A 20,350-nucleotide genomic window follows, 5' to 3' on the forward strand; every position below is an offset into this window, starting at 1 on the left:
GAATGGAGACGTGTCGTCTTCAGCGATGAGAGTCGCTTCTGCCTTGGTGCCAATGATGGTCGTATGCGTGTTTGGCGCCGTGCAGGTGAGCGCCACAATCAGGACTGCATACGACCGAGGCACACAGGGCCAACACCCGGCATCATGGTGTGGGGAGCGATCTCCTACACTGGCCGTACACCACTGGTGATCGTCGAGGGGACACTGAATAGTGCACAGTACATCCAAACCCTCATCGAACCCATCGTTCTACCATTCCTAGACCGGCAAGGGAACTTGCTGTTCCAACAGGACAATGCACGTCCGCATGTATTTCGTGCCACCCAACGTGCTCTAGAAGGTGTAAGTCAACTACCCTGGCCAGCAAGATCCCCGGATCTGTCCCCCATTGAGCATGTTTGGGACTGGATGAAGCGTCGTCTCACGCGGTCTGCACGTCCAGCACGAACGCTGGTCCAACTGAGGCGCCAGGTGGAAATGGCATGGCAAGCCGTTCCACAGGACTACATCCAGCATCTCTACGATCGTCTCCATGGGAGAATAGCAGCCTGCATTGCTGCGAAAGGTGGATATACACTGTACTAGTGCCGACATTGTGCATGCTCTGTTGCCTGTGTCTATGTGCCTGTGGTTCTGTCAGTGTGATCATGTGATGTATCTGACCCCAGGAATGTGTCAATAAAGTTTCCCCTTCCTGGGACAATGAATTCACGGTGTTCTTATTTCAATTTCCAGGTGTGTACAAATAAATGGCCACTTCATGAGAGAATTCTCAACTCGGCGCTCAGTCTGTCAGGGATATCCATTATCCATCATATTATTTATAATTTCCTTGGAGCTAGTGATCCGCTCATTCACCAACAAGATCTCTGGAATAAACGATGGTGCACAAAGACTTGCCATTAATGCTTATGCTGATGATATTGCATTTGTACTCAAGCAGCATCAAGACATTGGGAAGATATTAGAAATGATGGATTCTTATAAGGAAGCAGTGGGCGCAACAATAAACCACAACAAAACCCGGCTCCTATGGTTGAGCAAAACTTCACAACTCATGCCACATTCCTTCACAGGATACAACGAGATGGAAGTGCTAGGCGTTAAACTGAAGAAGCACATGAAGGATCTGGTTGAGGATAATTCCAAATCAGTTGTGAAGAAAGTAAGAGGCGCCTTAATAGCGAACAATACTAGGAACTTAAATATGATTCAAAGGATACGATATGTCAATATGCTGGCCCTTTCAAAAATTGGTATACAGCTCAGATAATACCCATAGAGTGACAATATATTGCTCAAATAAAGAAGTGTATAGGACGGTTCATCTAGAAAGGGAAATTACTCTGTGTAGTCAGAGGTCAGTTAACAAAACCGTCGAATGGAGGTGGTTTAGACTCAACTGACTGCGAGGAAAAATGCACTGCCCTCAAAGTTAAAAACCTTATAAAATCCTTAAAACAACCAGGAAGTCAGTCGGATTTATCGAAGGCCGTGTTGGGAATTAGCACAAGAAGTAGAACTCAACAATGGGCACTCACATATATTACTCACACATCTTAAAATCACAACGGGAATTGTAGAAAAACTCCCAAATGAAATGAACTTCACCACAAAAATATTACAGGAGAACTGCAGAAAAGAAACAATCCAGACACCAGTCAGCCAAACAAAAGACAAAGATCTTAATTGGAAGCTATTGTGGTCTAAATTTTCAGATGCGACCCTAAGTTCAATGTTGCACTCGGCCGCTTACACGTTCTTAAACGATCTGTTTCCGGCAGCATCAAGACGACACTACCCAAGACTCACAGGAAACTCTTACTGTGAACAATGTGGCTTGACTGACATAGCACTACACCGGAAAGTGGACTCTTCACGAATCCTAGGCTTGTGGAATTGGATTAAATTTAAATGTGCAATCTTATTAAGGATGACAATGGTTGAAATTAACACCAAATAGATATGTTCATGGATTTCAAAACGTTCCTGGCTTCAAAGAAGAGAACAGTCACGTGGCCTATACATTCCTATATAAACTACATCGTCAACGATGAAGGTGAATCTGTAACTGAATCCAAACTATACTTGCACCAAGAAAGGGACGAAATTCTCAGAAACAACAGGAAATAAATTGGCCCATAGATACACTTTTTATACAAATAAGGATGTTTTAAAAAGGGAAACATCAAACAATTTCATTTAAAAGGAAATCTCAAGTTCATGTAGATTTATAGCTAAGTTCCATTATTTCAAATGTAGTCAGAACAGAAATTGAATTCTTCTAAAACGCCATCAGACACTAATAACATGCTCTTAAGAAGAAGGAGGTTTTGGATTTAAGAGGAAATAGGAATAGCCCACAAACAAAATCATATTAAGAGAGAAATGAAAATAATGCTGTATACTTCTGCACCTCTAAAAACTATGAAATTGTACTTTTTTGTAACTTACAACTACAAATTTGTTATAAATTATAAATAAAATATATGTTGCATAAAAAGGCACAATTGCAAAGTCAGTTAAATGAAGTTTTGCAGTGAAAGAACTCTTGTATTCGTAAATTCTGAGGACTTGATCCTTTTTTTTAAGCAAAAATTGCTGCCAAGTAGCAGAGTGGAACGAAGTTTACGTTAAACTCAATGCAAGTGGGAATTGTCTTCAGAAATGATTCAGTTGTTAAAATTAAAGACAGAAATGTCTAACTCCGGAGTATATTCTTCCATATTGTTGACCAGTTATACATATCATATCAGTAAAATGCAAAGTTTTGTTAACATTAATCATCACAATTCTACTAGGGTATGACTGATAGCAATGTGTTTAAGAAAAATATACTGTCCTGACAACTGGAATATAGATATAGACGGAAACAACATGCCATAGGTTATTTTTTCCAGTATTTTAATATCTTCATCACAATTTCCTTGAAAATGGAATCGTTCAATCCAGTATTCATCAGAATTTGGTAGGTGAAATGAAAGTAGTTCTGCAAATTTTAAAATGTGTTTAGTGTCAGATGTTGTAATGTTAACAAAGCTTTTGCATTTTACCGATATAAAGAACCATTTGCAAATATTGTCAGCTCAGTGCAGTCACATCAATACGGTTTTTGGGAAAAAAGCTCTTTGGTCACCTATTTTTAACAAAAATCCTGCACCTATTGTGTATACAGAAACTAAATGAGAAGTTAAATGTAGCATTAGATGTGACTAATGATTTCCCTGATTTCTCATAGCAAATAAGTCAGACTGGCACTATTCTCTCTCCCTGGTGAGATTGAAAATCGCGAAAGTCTGTTTGGAGGTCATATTCAGTAACTCTTCCTAACAGTACTGGAACAGCTACAAACACACTGATGCAATTTTTCAACGATATTTGTAATTGGTTGCCAGTATGGAGGATATACTTTGGCATTAGACATTTAAGTCATTAATTTTCACAACAGAATCATCTCTGGATGCAGTCCTCTACCTCTGTCGAGTTTAATGTGGACTCCATATCATGCAAGCATACCATAGTGTGGCACTGATGGCCTCGCTGTTTGGTCCATTCCCCAAATCAATCGACCAACCAACCAACCAACCACACTTCACGCTGGTACTTGGAGCCAATTTAGCATTAAAAAAAATTGACCCTCACTATCTTCAAACCTCTGTTACTACATTACTTTGTTTACCTGAATGAGCCACTGTGGCAGTGATGTAATTAGCTCCCAAATTTATAATTTACAAACCATATTGTGAGCTCTTTTTTCCAAAAAATGGAAGGTTCACATTTTCAATGAAAATAAAAACATCAATAGCTTCCAAAATTGCGGTCAATATACCAGTTGAGGATAAAATGAGTTGCTCCTTTAATTCGTCTTCAAAAATGGCTGCCACAGTTTAGCATCTTGAACGATCACAGAAGTTGATATGGGGTCTTTTTCGTTTTTGATATAGCATGTACATATCATAATGATGTCACGCTTGTCCCTACCAACGTGCAATAAGACTCGCATGGCTGCATTGATTTTTTGGACCAGAAATTGGTATCACATGATTAGCTACTGTACACCATATGTGCCTGTCTGCAATGACAGATGAACATCTGACATGGAACTTTATGCACAAAGTGGAATATGATTGTTTATTGCCGACCGCAGTGGTCTAGCGGTTCTAGGCGCTCAGTCCAGAACAGCATGACTGCTACGGTCGCAGGTTCGAATCCTGCCTTGGGCATGGATGTGTGTGATGACTTTAGGTTAGTTAGGTTTAAGAAGTTCTAAGTTCTAGGGGACTGATGACCACAGATGTTAAGTCCCATAGTGCTCAGAGCCATTTGAACCATTTTTTTGATTGTTTATTCACTTGCCCTACATAAATTAGTGAGTATACTAAAATGACTGACTGCTATAAAATGAAAAATATGGTGCTAAGTATATTTCAGGTGTGTTTGAGAAAGAGCATGATTCCTATTTTTGTAAATTAGACTCAAGATTAAACAGTAGTCAACAATTTTGACGTATGTGGGTAAGTTAATTACTATTGTGCATTAAATATTGAAAAATTTCTCGCAAAATTAATACCAGGACATCGTACCATACACTACAGGTACATTGGGGATTACTTTAAATACATTTATACTGATATTTTAAATGTAATTATTGATCTGTGACCATAAATTAATGTTGTATAATAGTTTGGCTAAGTCAAGTAAACGACCTTCAAATTTCATAACTGCCTCTCCATTAGCGTTTGATGTAGGACACAAAACACATATTTTTCTAGGCATCTGTATAACTGGTAGTTCATTGACATCTTCATCCCACAGAAATTAAAATTATTAAGATTTATTCAGTCTAAAAGCGGAATGTAGATTACTGCCATGACTAGGGTGAAGGCTGTGTATCATGTCTTTCTGATAATGACTCAGCCGACGTTTGTTTTTAGAATGAGACATTTTTTTAGTGCTCAATGGTCATACAGTTAACGTTGTAAATTACTGACAGGGGTGGCCTATATGATCCACACACTTATTCAATATTTGTCTGATAGCTCTGGCTGTTTTCATTTGTCACAAGAATAATATTAGTGTACAGTATAGTTTCCACAGAGAATAATACAAAGAAGAAACTTTTAACAGTAGAAAATGCAGCATGTAAGCAACTGGTTTGCACTTACAATGGTTCTCAATTTGTGAAAGATGAAATTACTTTTAATAGCTTACTATACTTCTGCTGAGTGTGTGCATGCCACGTCAATTTGCGATATAGGTGTATGACTAGCCACTTGACGAGGCATTTTTGTTAACTCAACCACTGTATTTGTGATGGAAAACGTAAACAGCATCAGCTTCTATGTTATTTAAAATATGGAAGTTATGTGGAAGAACAATTAAGAGTACCTATTATGCCTCCTTTCTTTCCCATGTTGAATATGGGGCATAATGTGGGGTAATTTCTCAGCAGCTAAGTGAGTTTCTGGAATACAAGAAAAGGCCATTAGAATCAACCTAGAAACGTCTGTAAGCCCCTGTTTAAGAGTTTAGCTATTCTACTTTCACCATATATATATATATATATAAGGTGATCCATTCATCGTAAATGGGCCAAATAAGCGTCAAACGAAAAAACCACAAAGAACAAAACTTATCTAGCTTGAAGGGGGAAACCAGATGGCGCTATGGTTCGCCTGCTAGGTGGCGCTGCCATAGGTCAAACGGATATCAACTGCGTTTTTTTAAATAGGAATCCCCATTTTTTATTACATATTCGTGTAGTACGTAAAGAAATATGAATGTTTTAGTTGGACCACTTTTTTCGCTTTGTGATAGATGGCGCTGTAATAGCCACAAACATATGTCTCACAATTTTAGACGAACACTTGGTAACAGGTAGGTTTTTTAAATTAAAATTTTATTTCGGTTCTTCCAATGTGATACATGTACCTTTGTGAACTCATCATTTCTGAGAACGCATGCTGTTACAGCATGATTACCTGTAAATACCATATTAATGCAATAAATGCTCAAAATGGGGTCCGTCAACCACAATGCATTTGGCAATATGTGTAAGGACATTCCTCTCAACAGCGAGTAGTTCGCCTTCTGAAATGTTCGCACATGCATTGACAATGCGCTGACGCATGTTGTCAGGCGTTGTCAGTGGACCCCGATAGCAAATGTCCTTCAACTTTCCCCACAGAAAGAAATCCGGTGAACATGCGGGTCATGGTATGGCGCTTTGACAACCAATCCACCTGTCATGAAATACGCTATTCAATACCGCTTCAACCACATGCGAGTTATGTGCCGGACATCCATAATGTGGGAAGTATTTCGCCATTCTGTCATGCAGTGAAACATCTTGTAGTAACATCGATAGAACATTACTTAGGAAATCAGCATACATCGCACCATTTAGATTGCCATCGATAAAATGGGGGCCACTTATCCTTTCTCCCATAATGCTGCACCATACATTAACCCGTCAAGGTCGTTGATGTTCCACTTGTCGCAGCCATAGTGGATTTTCCGTTGCCCAATAGTGCAAATTATGCCAGTTTACGTTACCGCTGTTGGTGAATGACGCTTCGTCGCTAAATGGAACGCGTGCAAAAAATCTCTCATTGTCCCATAATTTCTCTTGTGGCCAGTGGCAGAACTGTACACGACGTTCAAAGTCGTCGCCATGCAATTCCTGGTGCACAGAAATATGGTACGTGTGCAATCGATGTTGATGTAGCATTCTCAACACCGATGTTTTTGAGATTCCCGATTCTCGCGCAATTTGTCTGCTACTGATGCAACAGCAACTAAAACACCTACTTGGGCATCATCATTTGTTCCAGGTCGTGGCTGACGTTTCTCATGTGGCTGAACACTTCCTGTTTCTTTAAATAACGTAACTATCCGGCGAACGGTCCGGACACTTGCATGATGTCGTCCAGGATACCGAGCAGCATACATAGCACACGCCTGTTGGGCATTTTGATCACAACAGCCATACATCAACACGATATCGACCTTTTCCGCAATTGGTAAACGGTCCATTTTAACACAAGTAATGTATTACGAAGCAAATACCGTCCGCACTGGCGGAATGTTACGTGATACCGCGTACTTATACATTTGTGACTATTACAGCTCCATCTATCACAAAGCGAAAAAAGTGGTCCAACTAAAACATTCATCTTTCTTTATGTACTACACGAATATGTAATAAAAAAATGGGGGTTCCTATTTTTAAAAAACGCAGTTGATATCCGTTTGACCTATGGCAGCGGCATCTAGCGGGCCAACCATAGCGCAATCTGGTTTCCCCCTTCAAGCTAGACGAGTTGTAGTTTTTTCGTTTGATTCTTATTTCGTGAGATATTTGGCCCAGTCACTATCAAAGGACCACCCTGTATATATATATATATATATGACAATCATCATCATAACAATCTCGTTGTTGGTGTTCTTATCTTCAGTGCGAAGACTGGTTTGATGTTGCTCTGCATTGTACTCTAAGCCCTGCAAGCCACTTAATCTCCGAATAACTACTGCAGCCTACATAATTTCTAGCCCACTTACTGTATTCGGCATAAACAATATAAAAATAAGTAAATTCCAGCAGCAAATACAAAATTATTTGTTGTGCTGCCTGTCAGAGGGAAGAAAATGATTGTTTCTGGGGATTTCAATGTAGATTTTATGAAAGCGTCCAATGGAAAGCTTGACCTTGAAGTATTACTTGGTTCTTTCAGGTTGATGGCAGTTATTGATTTTCCTATTTGGGTGGTTCAGGAGAGCAGCACACTGATAAATAATGTTTTTATGGACAGAGCTAACTTTAATGAAATAAAAACTTCTCCTGTTAAGAATGATCTGTCTGATCATGATACAGAGCTAGTTACAGTATATGACATAGCTCCATATAGTAATGCAAAACAGTCCTCCAAAATAGTGTGTTCAATTGATGATTTAACAACTGAAAAATTCAGGGTCAAACTTGTAACAGACTGGAATGAGGTGTATAGGGAATCCAATACTAATTTAAAATTTAACTTATCTCGTTGGACCTTTGTGAGAATATTTGAAAACAGTTTCCCTAAGAAAACAGTGAAAACCATTTAAAAAGCTGTAGCTTACTAAAGGTATAAGGACATATTGTAAAGAGAAAAGCGAAATTTATCTTATTTCAATAAGGAGTAATGGTTCAAAAACCATTACTGCAGAATTCACATAGGGAGTAATGATCCAGAAACAGGGAAACATTATAAAAGCTACTGCACTGTATTAAGAAAAGTTATTAAAAAGTCCAGAAGTATGTGCATTATGTCTGAATTTAGCAAATCTGATAATATAATTAAAACAATTTGGAATATTGTTAAAATGGAAACAGGGCAACCGAGAGCATAGGACGACTGTATTTCTATCAAACTCAGTGAAAAGTTTGTTAACAAAAGCCAGAAGTAGAAAACATTTTTAATAATCATTTTTTTAAGTGTTATAGAGAATATAGGATCCAGCTATTCATTAGGAAATGCATGGCTGTATATGGAATAGGCAATAACTATGCAATTTGTTAAAACTGAAATTCAACCCACCTCTCCTAATGAAATTAGGAAAATAATAAATGCACCCAAAAGTAAAAGCTCACATGGAATTGATGGCATTTCCAACAGAGTACTAAAGACTTGTTACCAACAAATATGTGGGATTCTTAGCCACATATGTAGTAGTTCAGCGGAACAGGGCATTTTTCCAGATAGACTGAAATATGCTATTGTTAAACCATTGCATAAAAATGGAGATAGATCTGATGCTAACAATTTGCCACCCAATCTCAATTCTGACCGCTTTATCCAAAATTCTTGAAAATGTAATGTATTCATGAGTAGCTTCATATATTTGTAAAAATGAAGTTCTAATAAAATGTCAATTTCGTTTTCAGAAAGGCTCTGCAACAAAAAATGCTATATATGCATTCACTGATCAAATGTTAAATGCTTTAAATGAACGAACATCACCCACTGGGATATTTTGTGATCACTCATAGGCTTTTGATTCTGTGAATCATGAAATCCTTCTAGATAAGTGTAAGTGTAGTGCCATGAGTGGGCCAGAGCACAAAGGGTTTAATTCATATTTAACTGGAAGAATGCAGAAGACTGAAATTGTCACTAAGACAGTCTGCAAAAATCAGCAGAGTCCTACAACTGGCGAGGTATCTAGAATGGTGTCCCGCAGGGTTCAGTCTTCTTGAGTCCCATATTGTTCTTAACATATATTAATAACTTTCCGCACTATACGCATGAAGATGCAAAGCTAGTTTATATGTTGATGATGTAAGTATAGTAATCACACCCAATAAACAAGAATCAGCTGAGGAAATTGCTAATAATGTCTTTCAGAAAATTATTAAGTGGTTCACTGCTAATGGACTCTCACTAAATTTTGAGAAAACATGGTACATGCAATTGTGTGCAGTAAATGGCATAACATCATTGATAAATATAGAATTTGAACAGAAGTCTTTTGCTAAGGTAGAATATTGAAAATATTCTATGTACGTGCATTGATGAGAAATTAAATTGGAAGAAACACATTGATGATCTGCTGAAGCAGTTAGCTTCAGCTTCTTGTGCTATTAGGGTTATTGCAAAAATTTGGTGTTAAGCATATAAATGAATTAGGGTACCATGCCTATTTTCATTCACTGCTTTCATATGGTATTATATTTTGGGGTCATTCACATTAAGAGAAAAAATATTCATTGCACAAAAGTGTGTAATCAGAATAATAGCTGGAGCCCATCCAAGATCACCTTGCAGACATTTATTGAAGGAAGTTGGGACATTCACAGTACCTTCACAATATGTGTATATACTTATGAAATTTGTTATTAATAATACATCCCAGTACAAAAATAATAGCGATGTGCATAGCTACAATGCTAGAAGAAAGGATGATCTTCACTACTCTGGGGGTAAATCTGTGGCACATAAATTGGTGATTTATGCTGCCACAAATATCTTTGATCATTTGCCAAATATCATTAAAAGTCTGACAGATAGCCAACCAGCATTTATAAAAAACTTAAAAGTATTTCTGTATGACAACTCCTTCTACTCAATAGATGAATTTTTAAGTAATGAGTAGTACTGTAAAAAATTTAATTACATTGCGTAAAGACAACTTATGATAAAATGACATGTTCTACATCATTACGAGGTGTTGTATTTGTGATCTAACGAAGAAATATTAATGTAATGTAAACATCAAACAAAAAATGACAAGGAAAGCAAGTGAAATGAGAATAAGTAAGAGATATGGGAATAGGCAAGTGAAGCACACTTATAGTGTTGTTAAAACTACTTTGTACTTGACAGTTCGCTGAGCGGCCATGCAATGTTGCCAGCTGCCACTGTGCACAGGCTTCCGCTAGTGCAGTACCATAGAAGTTCTGAAATAACTTACGGTGTGGGAAGGCAGCACATATACCGCCAGTTAGGGGTGGTTGCTGTTACATTTTCGTCTTGTGTCATGAATTTCGCAAGAAATCATAAAACTCAAAATACCAAGACAATGAAAGCACTACCACCACTAAAAGTACAGATTGTGTTGCTATTTACGGTCACTCAACTTGTTCTGTGTTCGACAGCTAGAAAATGCTGTTTACATCCATGTCGCTGGAAGTTTCAGATGACTCCCTGATGGCAATAATTAATCCAGAAACACAGTCTTCCAATATACATTCGTCTTTCCATGATTCCTGAATATCACCTTTTGTATTAGCTACAACATTGCTCCAGTTTTCCACAGTTACTTCAGAATCAGCTTCTTGTAAAAGTCTTTCCACTTCTGAAATCGCGAATTTCTTGTTTTCACATACTATGTACCCCTTGATTTGGTCACATATGAGCTCTATATCATTAAAGTGACAATGATAGACTGTAATCTAATTACATAATGTTCTAGCTTGTTGGCAGCTTCGTGTACCACGTGTGTTGGATGGCGAACTTATGTTGTGACATAAGTTCTTGTAGTTCCACTTTCTTCATTCTGTCATCGAATTTAATATTATTTCGTAGTAGCCACTATGTAATTTCTTCTTATCTAGAAGATGTCGTTGCTGGTTTGTCCTTTACAACAGTGTGGTATGGCACTATGTCAATAATAATGTATGACGGTTGCTCGAAATTCGGTAATAGCGAATTTTCAAACTGTCGTAAGAAGACAACCTTGTAGATAGGGCAACCACAGCTATGGGTAGTCATCTTGGGTATTAAAAACTGCTTCAGTTGTATTTAGTCCTTTATTATTGGATCACTACCAGTTTCGTGGCACCAAAAGGCACATCTTCAGGTGAACATATGACTAAAAATGACGCTCTAATGTTTTGGTCGTGTGCTCAGCTGATGATGTGGCTTTTAGTGCCACTAAACCGGTAATGATCCAATAATAAAGGACTAAATACAGCTGAAACGGTTATTAATACCCAAGATGACATTGTAAAAAGGTGGTGTGTTTCGTTTCAATTACGAAAATCCGAGGTTTTCTTTGATCTGAAAATGTGTAAACAGCCAGGAACAAACTCAAAGGCTGTACCTACATGAACAACAATAATTCTGTTTAATTTGTCCACATGTTCTGCAATTCCTTGTTGTGAACCGTCCGACCAAGCTGTTTTCAGCTTATGACCAGAATTCACTCACGTTTGATCTGGCCACACTAAATCTTTGAAATTAATGTCCTTTACCATCCGTAAAAATCGCCATCGCCATGCAACAATATCTTGTCATTCCAAGAGTATCTTTCGACCAGTTACTTTTTCGTAAATAAACCCCAGGTTTAATAATACCAACCGAAGTGAGGACTTCCTGCCAACAAAAAGACCAGCTTGCTTAAGTGTTGCATGCAGTTACTGTAACGTTGAACGCTCTCAATGGTAATAATATGCATACAAATGTATGTGTATCACATCCTGTAAGAAGTAATGAAGATTTGTCACACGTTTCTTGGTGCATCGTTTTCTCACCAGAGTTCCTGGACTTGGTGGGTCTGAAATAAAATTTGATGGTCCAGAATGTGTATTCCGTTTTTCATTTTCTTCCTTGCCTATATAGATAACGGTAGTTCTGCTTATTCTTAATGCCATTGCAGTCCTCTAGATTATCCTATTAATGGCAATAAGAGGTCCTCCATTCTCCCTTTCCACCTCAAATTATTGTCTTCCATTGCAGACGTGTTCACAAAATTGTTCTCACATTGGTATTCCTTGTCCGACTTTCTTCAAAAATTGTATTGTATTGTGTCTTTACTGATCTATTCAATCATTCAGTGCACAGTAGTGTACAACATGATGTGGGATAAGTGAAGCAAATGTTGAAAAACTCATACACATGCAACGTTGTTACTCATAGTATACAACACACTGAAGGTATATTACACATGTGTTCTTACTCAATCATTCAATATACAGACGTGTACAACATAATAAAAAACACATAGACACATAACACTCATTCACTTAGTGTACAGCTCTTTTTTTGTATATCACACTGAAGAATGTCTTGTATACTGTAGACACAATGTTTTGTTAACAGTGCTATTAAAGTTTTTAAAACTTAGTTCATTCTTGAATAATTTCTATATTTTACAGAAAATGTTTATAAAATTTGATTTCTACACAATTAACACTATTAATTTTCAGTTTAGTTGAACGAGGAACTAACCTTAACAGTCTCTTCGATCTTGTGTTATGATGGTGACTATTCAGGTTCTGAGTCAGTCTACTGAGTTTTCGTTTAATAAATGAGAGCAGTTCAAAAATGTGTTGACTAGGGAGAGGCAGTATGTTTAATTTTTTAAAGGGTGATTTACAGTTTTACCTTTGATGCTTGTTCAGGACTGTTCTAATTGCTTTTTTTGCGCTTTGAATAATTTCACTGATTTGGTACTATGACCACAAAAATGATTCCTAACTTATTACTGAGTGGAAAAGAGCATGACACATACAAGTCAATGTGCTGATATTTAATGCATCCCTCACTGAGTGAAGCATAAAACAGACTTCTCTTATCTGGGGACTAGTCATGTCAATGTGGCTTTTCCATGTGAGAGTCTCCATGATGTGAATCATTAAGAATTTTGTCGCATTGGGAAATTCAACATTGCTGTCACATGATGTTACTGCTGGAACCTAGGGAGTTCTGAATGGTGTGTAAGATTAAACATATTGTCTTTTTTATACTGAGGAGCAGTCCCTTTCATGGTGGTCATGAGTCTATTTGGGCAGTATTTCTGTTGATTGCTGCCTGGAGAAATTCAGCTGTATTTGAGATATGGACATTAGTGTCATTGGCAAACTAAAATGCCCTACTAGTGGGTAGGGTGGAGGGGAGGACCGAAAACTGAGCCCTGTGGCACACCATGTGTAGATGAGTGCACCACATTCAGGATACTGGACTGATTTACTGTATTTATACAAACATAATACTGTTTTCGATCTTTAATATAACTACTGATACAGTTACGGGCAGTTCCCAATATCCCATCCAATCCAACATGTCAAAATCATGTTGTGGTTACCACTGCATCAAAAACCTTTGTGAGGTCAAGAAAGACCCCAATAGCTGGGCATTTCTTGTCTTCCAGGTGTAGGCTAGAATGACGGAATTCACATATTGCGTCAGTAGTTGTATTATTTTTGGAAACAGTACTTAGCAGAAGAAAGAATGCCATTATTTTTTCCAGGAAATGAGTTTAGTCTGGCAGCCATTGCATACTCAAATATTTTACTGAATACTGAGAGCACTGCATCTGGATGGCACTTGCCAGGCTCTTCTTTAGATCCCTTTTTATGTATGGGTGTACATACAATGTCGTAGCCACTCCCTGATCATATTCAGTTTGTATATTAAGCAAACAATAAGGGAAACAAAAGAAATATTTGGAGTTGGAATTAAAGTCTGGGGAGAAGGAATGAAAACTTTCAGATTTGCCAATGACACTGTAATTCTGCCAGAGGCAGCAAAGGACTTGGAAGAGCACTTGAATGGAATGGACAGTGTCCTCAAAAGAGGATATAAGATAAACATCAACAAAAGCAAAATGAGGATAATCGAATGTAGTCGAATTAAATCACGTGATGCTGAGGGAATTAGAGTAGGAAATGAGACACTTAAAATAGTAGATGAGGTTTGCTATTTGGACAGCAAAGTAACTGTTGATGGTCGAAGTAGAGAGGATGTAAAATGTAAACTGGCAACAGCAATAAAGGCGTTTCTGAAGAAGAGAAACATGTTAACATCGAGTATAGATTTAAGTGTCAGGAAGTCTTTTCTGGAAGTGTTGTGTGGAGTCTACATTCCATACAACATTTTCAGAAAAGACTTCCTGACATTTAACAGATCACCCATAAGCAAATAACAAAGGATGTAACTGTATAAACTAAGGAAAAAGTATATAAACTGTTGGTAATACCAGTTGAAGGCGAATATCAAAAGATCGTAATTACCAAAAAAAGTGGACATCGGCATAAATCGTAAAAATGTATACAGATTCTACACTAAACATACATAATGCGGACGTGGCTGTATAAATGCGGACATATGGTGACCATAAATCCAGTTCATTATTCAAATTCTCCTACTATTTTCTTGATAATCCCCCAGCGTCTGACTTCATTTCCTAATCATAATAAATTGCTCAAATTCTTCAAAGGTAGGTAAAATTTAGTTTGTACATTTGAGTTTTTACTCTCTTCTTATCTGTACATTTAAGATGCATTAAAATATTCTCACATATTTTTGTCTCACACAATTAGAAATATTCACTTAAATTGGTCTTGGCAACTAATTATACAGTTATTGTCAGCGTACTTCAGTTAACACCCATGTTATTATACATGATTATTATGCACAGATATCAAAACAAGTAGTGGTTTATTTTATAGGTCCAACATGTTTTTCACTTGCATAAATTGATATACATGTGAACAAATATTCATCAGAATTTCATTGTCCCATAACATACAAAGTTAAATTATAGAATTAATGTACAGGGTTTTACAGAAAAATATATAATAATAATATAAAAAGCAGAGTTATTACAGTCATTTACTTAACATAAAACTGTAAAGCTTAATTTACAAACCCTGCAAACCGCTTCTTTCTTGCTTAGATTTTCACATTATCATTCAGAAATTCTTCTAAGGAATAATAGCTTTTCAGTAATAACAACTTTCGTAGCTTTTGCTTCAGTTGCCCTAGGTCTATGCCGTGGATTGGTTTCTGTTTTAGAATGTTGTAAATTTTCATGCCCATGTATTCAGGGGTTTGTGCATGTAGGTTTAACCTATGAATGGGAAGCATGAAATTCCCCATGTTCGTAGCACTATATTGATGTATAAAATTATTGTCTTTGAATAACTTAGATTATTGTGTATAAAAATAATCAGATCATAAATGTAGCTTTAGATTACACATTTTTCTAACAATTGATTTCTGTAATTTTAAAGTTCTAATCACTATGCTTGTGTTACCAAAAACAAAATAATGCCATATCTTTTAACTGGTTCAAAATAGCTGTGGTAAACTACTTTCCTCGTCTCCATGCTAGTTGAATATGACAGAGTTTTTCATTTGCAAAGGTCAGGGTGTTTAATGTATTTGATAGGTACTTGAAGTACGAAGACTAGGATGAATTTTCGTCCAGATGCATTCCTAAAAATTTTACACTGCCACCTTCTTTCAGTTCTTTGTTTGTATAATTTTTGTTGATTTCATTTACCTTAGAGTTTTTAGTTGTAACCTGGAGTATAAGTTTTTTTCCACTATTCGTTTTCTATCCATTTGGTTGGACCCAGTTGTCTGAGCTGTCTAGTAAATTTGTGACATTTGAGGGAATTTGTTTTGAGTCATTTCTTTTGATCAGGGCACAAGTATCATTGGCAAAGGAAACTGAATGTGAATTTATGTTTAGGAGTATCTCGTTTACATAAACTAGAAACAAAATTGGGCGCAGAACTCAAGTGTGTGGAACACCTATCGAAATAATTATCCATTCAGACAAGGAATTTCCCTTGCTTGATGATATAACTACCCCTTCCTTTCAGTTTGTGAGATATGACCTAAACCACCCTAACGGACAACTCCCAGTTCTGTATATTTTCATTTTACACAGGAGCAAGTGATGGTTTACATTATCAAATGTTTCTATGAGGTCACGGTATAATCCTGCAACTTTTATTGATTTGTATAAAGCCGGGTTCACACACGCTACTAATGTGACGCCACACTGCCACAGCTTGTGGCTTTTTCTAGTTGCATCATGAGCTGCCATTCACACAGGATGCCACAAATTCTATGTGGTTGCACAGCTTTCAATATGGTGTCAAATGTCCGCAGCTCGTGGTCATGCGGTGGCGTTCTCGCTTCCCGCGCCCGGGTTCCTGGGTTCGATTCCCGGCGGGGTCAGCGATTTTCCCTGCCTCGTGATGACTCGGTGTTGTGTGATGTCCTTAGGTTAGTTAGGTTTAAGTAGTTCTAAGTTCTAGGGGACTGATGACCATAGATGTTAAGTCCCATAGTGCTCAGAGCCATGGCGTCAACTGTAATCATATGTCACGGGTGTGAATGTTATAGCGCAGGTTGTGACGTTAGAGCTGTGACAGGAGTTAAATACAACGAAGGCGAAAAATGTTGGATCCGAAGATAGATACCGCACAAAGATAAATCAGGGGTCACAAACACATTTATAAAAGAAATAACACTTGGAGACGAAAATGTTGTCTGCAATGGCAAACTAACCAACAGCTGGTATGTAAATATCATCTGCAGACGTGCCACTCTTCGAAGATTTTAGACTATTATTGTATTCGTTTGTATAAGCATTTCAAATAAATAATTTTTAGTTTAGCTGCTGCCACATCACACTTGGGAGCCTTTTCCTTCATATAATCCACAATTTATACAATGCTTCATCTCACAAATCAAGAAGTTTATACAACTTGCTTTTTTGCTTACATATATTAAGTTTATTTATTAATGCATCCAAAAATCTTTTAAGATTGTGGAATACATCATTGGTTTGCACACACACACACACATACACACACACACACACACACACACACACACACACACACACACACACACACTGCTGCTGCAGAAAATCAAACATAGGCTGCAGTTCTTGTAGTTCCAGAGGCCACGAAAGTGCACCTCTCGACCATTGTTTTCACTTTTTTCAGTAATAAATGAAGACATACTGCTATCGAATGGAGTATAGCAGCAATTAAGGTTGATTAACACTTAACAGAACGTCTTCATCGCGACACGGAAAGTCAATTGCCACAAGATTGTCCGAGCATTCGCACTACCCGGAACGTCAACGTAACACCCTGTGACGTGACAGAAGGTTCTCACCAGTGTGGCTTTGTTTATTTGCAGTTTGTGTGACGACTGACTAAGGAACTACCGGAAGCGCGAAGATGCCTAAATTCAGTTTAAGAAGTTTGGCAGCGATTGCGATAGCACTTGATGTAGAAGAACAAATGCAGCAGAGGAGGATGTGGGTTAGAAATATGTTGAAACTTATAGACAGCAATGAAAAGTTCCATACATTATACAAGGCGCTGTAAGACCAGGAACAGTCCTCCTTCAAGTATTTTAGAATGTCGAAACAGCAGTTTTTTCTTGCTAAATAAGATCCAGTCCACGATTACAAAAAAGGCCTCGAGGTTCAGACAACCAGTATCACCATGGCAGAAGCTGATGGTGCGTTTAAGGTAAAATCAGTCAGATATTTCCAGGAAAGAGTTTTTGCTGTCACTTCTGTTACACACAGTTTGTCATAAACAACTTGTATTAAACATATTTTTAAAGTTTGTCACCACATAGACTTAAGCTACTGTACAGTTTTAGTTAATGCTATTCCACATGTGAAACTATGAGCAAAATACAAGTAACTGCATCTGTTACTTTTTTCCTCACTCTGTGTATTAATACAGTTTTAGTTCTCAAGAAGTACTTTGCGAAAAATAAGTGGTGCTATACAATACCTCTTGTTGTCAGTTTATAAATTTTTGCCATTTGAACCAATATGGGATAGTTTCATGGGTAAGTCCCATGCTGTACTTGATGTAATACTTGTTAACTATGTGAAGGTCACTATTGCACTCGCTAAAGCTCCACCATCTGTACTAGAAATTTGTCTGAGTTTGTAAGTGAACGCTTTGGTTGGCTGAATGTAAAGAAGCAGATACTTCTTCATACCTGTTACAAAAAGTTTTGCTATTGAAACAACTTTCTAGCTATAGGCCTTTCCATTGTGTTTGTACACATATATATAATGTATTTGTCATACAGTGCAACAGCACTATAGATAAACTGTAACAACAGATGGGAAGCATGGAACTTCAAAACGTTTGAAAATTCAATTTGTATACTAATGTGCATGCATGTTCTGTCGTATATAGCAAATTGTGAAAAGTTGTGTACATTGTAGGTTATGCTAGATACGCTTTCTATATGGCTTTTTAATTATGACTAATGTTTTTCAGGTACTTGGCAACTGGTGACTCCTTTCTGACAATGGCGTTCAGCTTCCGACCTGGACATTCAACTGCCAATTATATGGTGAAAGAAGTCTGCCAGGCTACAACTGATACAATGGTGCCTGAAGTAATTCCAACTCCAACAGAAGACTGGCAACGCATAGCACAACAGTTTTGGGATGTCAGGAACTTTCCCAATTGTATAGGTGCAATTGATGGGAAACATATTGCGATTGTGGCTCCTCCAAACAGTGGATCCCAGTTTCTTAATTACAAACAAACATATTCTATAGTTCTTCATGCACTAGTTGATGCAAACTATAATTTCATAATTGTAGACATTGGGTCTTCGGTAAAAATAGTGATGGGGGCATATTTGTCCATTCCTAGTTGGGGAAAGCTTTGGAACTTGGCAAATTGCAAGTGCCAGAAGATAAGAGACTTCCTGGTACTGATGTTGTAGTGCCACATGTGATTGTTGGGGATGAAGCCTTCCCATTAAAACATTATTTATTAAGACCGTATCCGAGAAATCAAGCAAGTGGAGATATTAGCATGACTGCTTTAAATGCCAGGCTATCCAGAGCTCGTCGAGTCTCTGAAAATGCACTTGGGCAATTAGCTCAGAAATTTAGAATTTTTTTTAGGAGAATTAACGCAATGCCAGAGAATGTGGACAGAATAGTTATGATGACATGTATTTTACATAACTGCATTAAAGAAAATGTTCCTGCTCAACTTAATGCAGCAAATGGGACCCTCATGCTGCAGGAACTAGATGGACAAGGTTGTTCCGCTACATCATCTGCTTTTATTGTGAGGGAACAGTTCATGAAAAGGAATTCATATCAGAAGAAAAAATAATTGGTCACTGTAAGGGATTAACATGATTAATATGTATGTCTTCATCTCTCAAGTTATTCAACTCTCCCCAAACTCTATCCATAAATATAGAGCCTAGCCTAGCTTGAAAGCAAGTCCCTTTTTAATATGATGTTAAGTCACTAAAGACTTGGCTTTTTGGTTCTCTAAAATACTAGTCTTCAGCATAAATAAGTCACAAATAACAACAGAAAATATTTTGGGTGTAAGGAATAGATGATCATGTCAAAAATTTGGTTGGTAAGACAGAATTACATTTTCAAAAGACTTTTTATTTAATTCAGTTTATACATACAATCTACATTACAGGTTGTAACAAACGACACTGTTCAAGGTGAATTACCATTTATACCTCCCAGTACTTGCCCCCTTTCTAGGGCAGACACTATTCCGTAAATGTCATCTTTAGCTTTTATCTGTCACATTGGGGACAATGTTTTTATACTGGCACTTATCCCTGAAAGAACACTGTCAATATGATTTTCCTTTGGCTGTGTTGTTACAATATAATTCATCAGAGAAGCTGATGCAGATTCTGCAATTCTCCTCTTTATGCCTTTTCACGTTTTTTATTATCGCATATACGAAAAGAGTTACGTGAAATACTTTTAGCAATGCTGTGCTTTGCTTTTCTTTATCATCATTACCCTTTAGCGGAATAAAATGTATATATGGAAGTCTTATTGTTCTGTATCTGGCCTACAATTTAAGGAACGATTTTTCGTAACTGCAACTCATGCTAAGAATCAATATATCTTCCCTACTTCATAGTGATTAAAAGTTGAAATTACTTTGTTATGAGCACTGATGTTACAGTCCGTGTGATCGTTCAAAAACACAAGTTCGCAGTGGATTTTATTTCTCGTTAAAATGCTATTTCATACCACGACTAGCCCAAGAACATGAGACTCTCATTAAAAAATACGTTGTCACTAT

Source organism: Schistocerca americana, chromosome X, assembly GCF_021461395.2.
Source record: "Schistocerca americana isolate TAMUIC-IGC-003095 chromosome X, iqSchAmer2.1, whole genome shotgun sequence".
In the NCBI taxonomy this organism is placed as follows: Eukaryota; Metazoa; Arthropoda; class Insecta; order Orthoptera; family Acrididae; genus Schistocerca; species Schistocerca americana.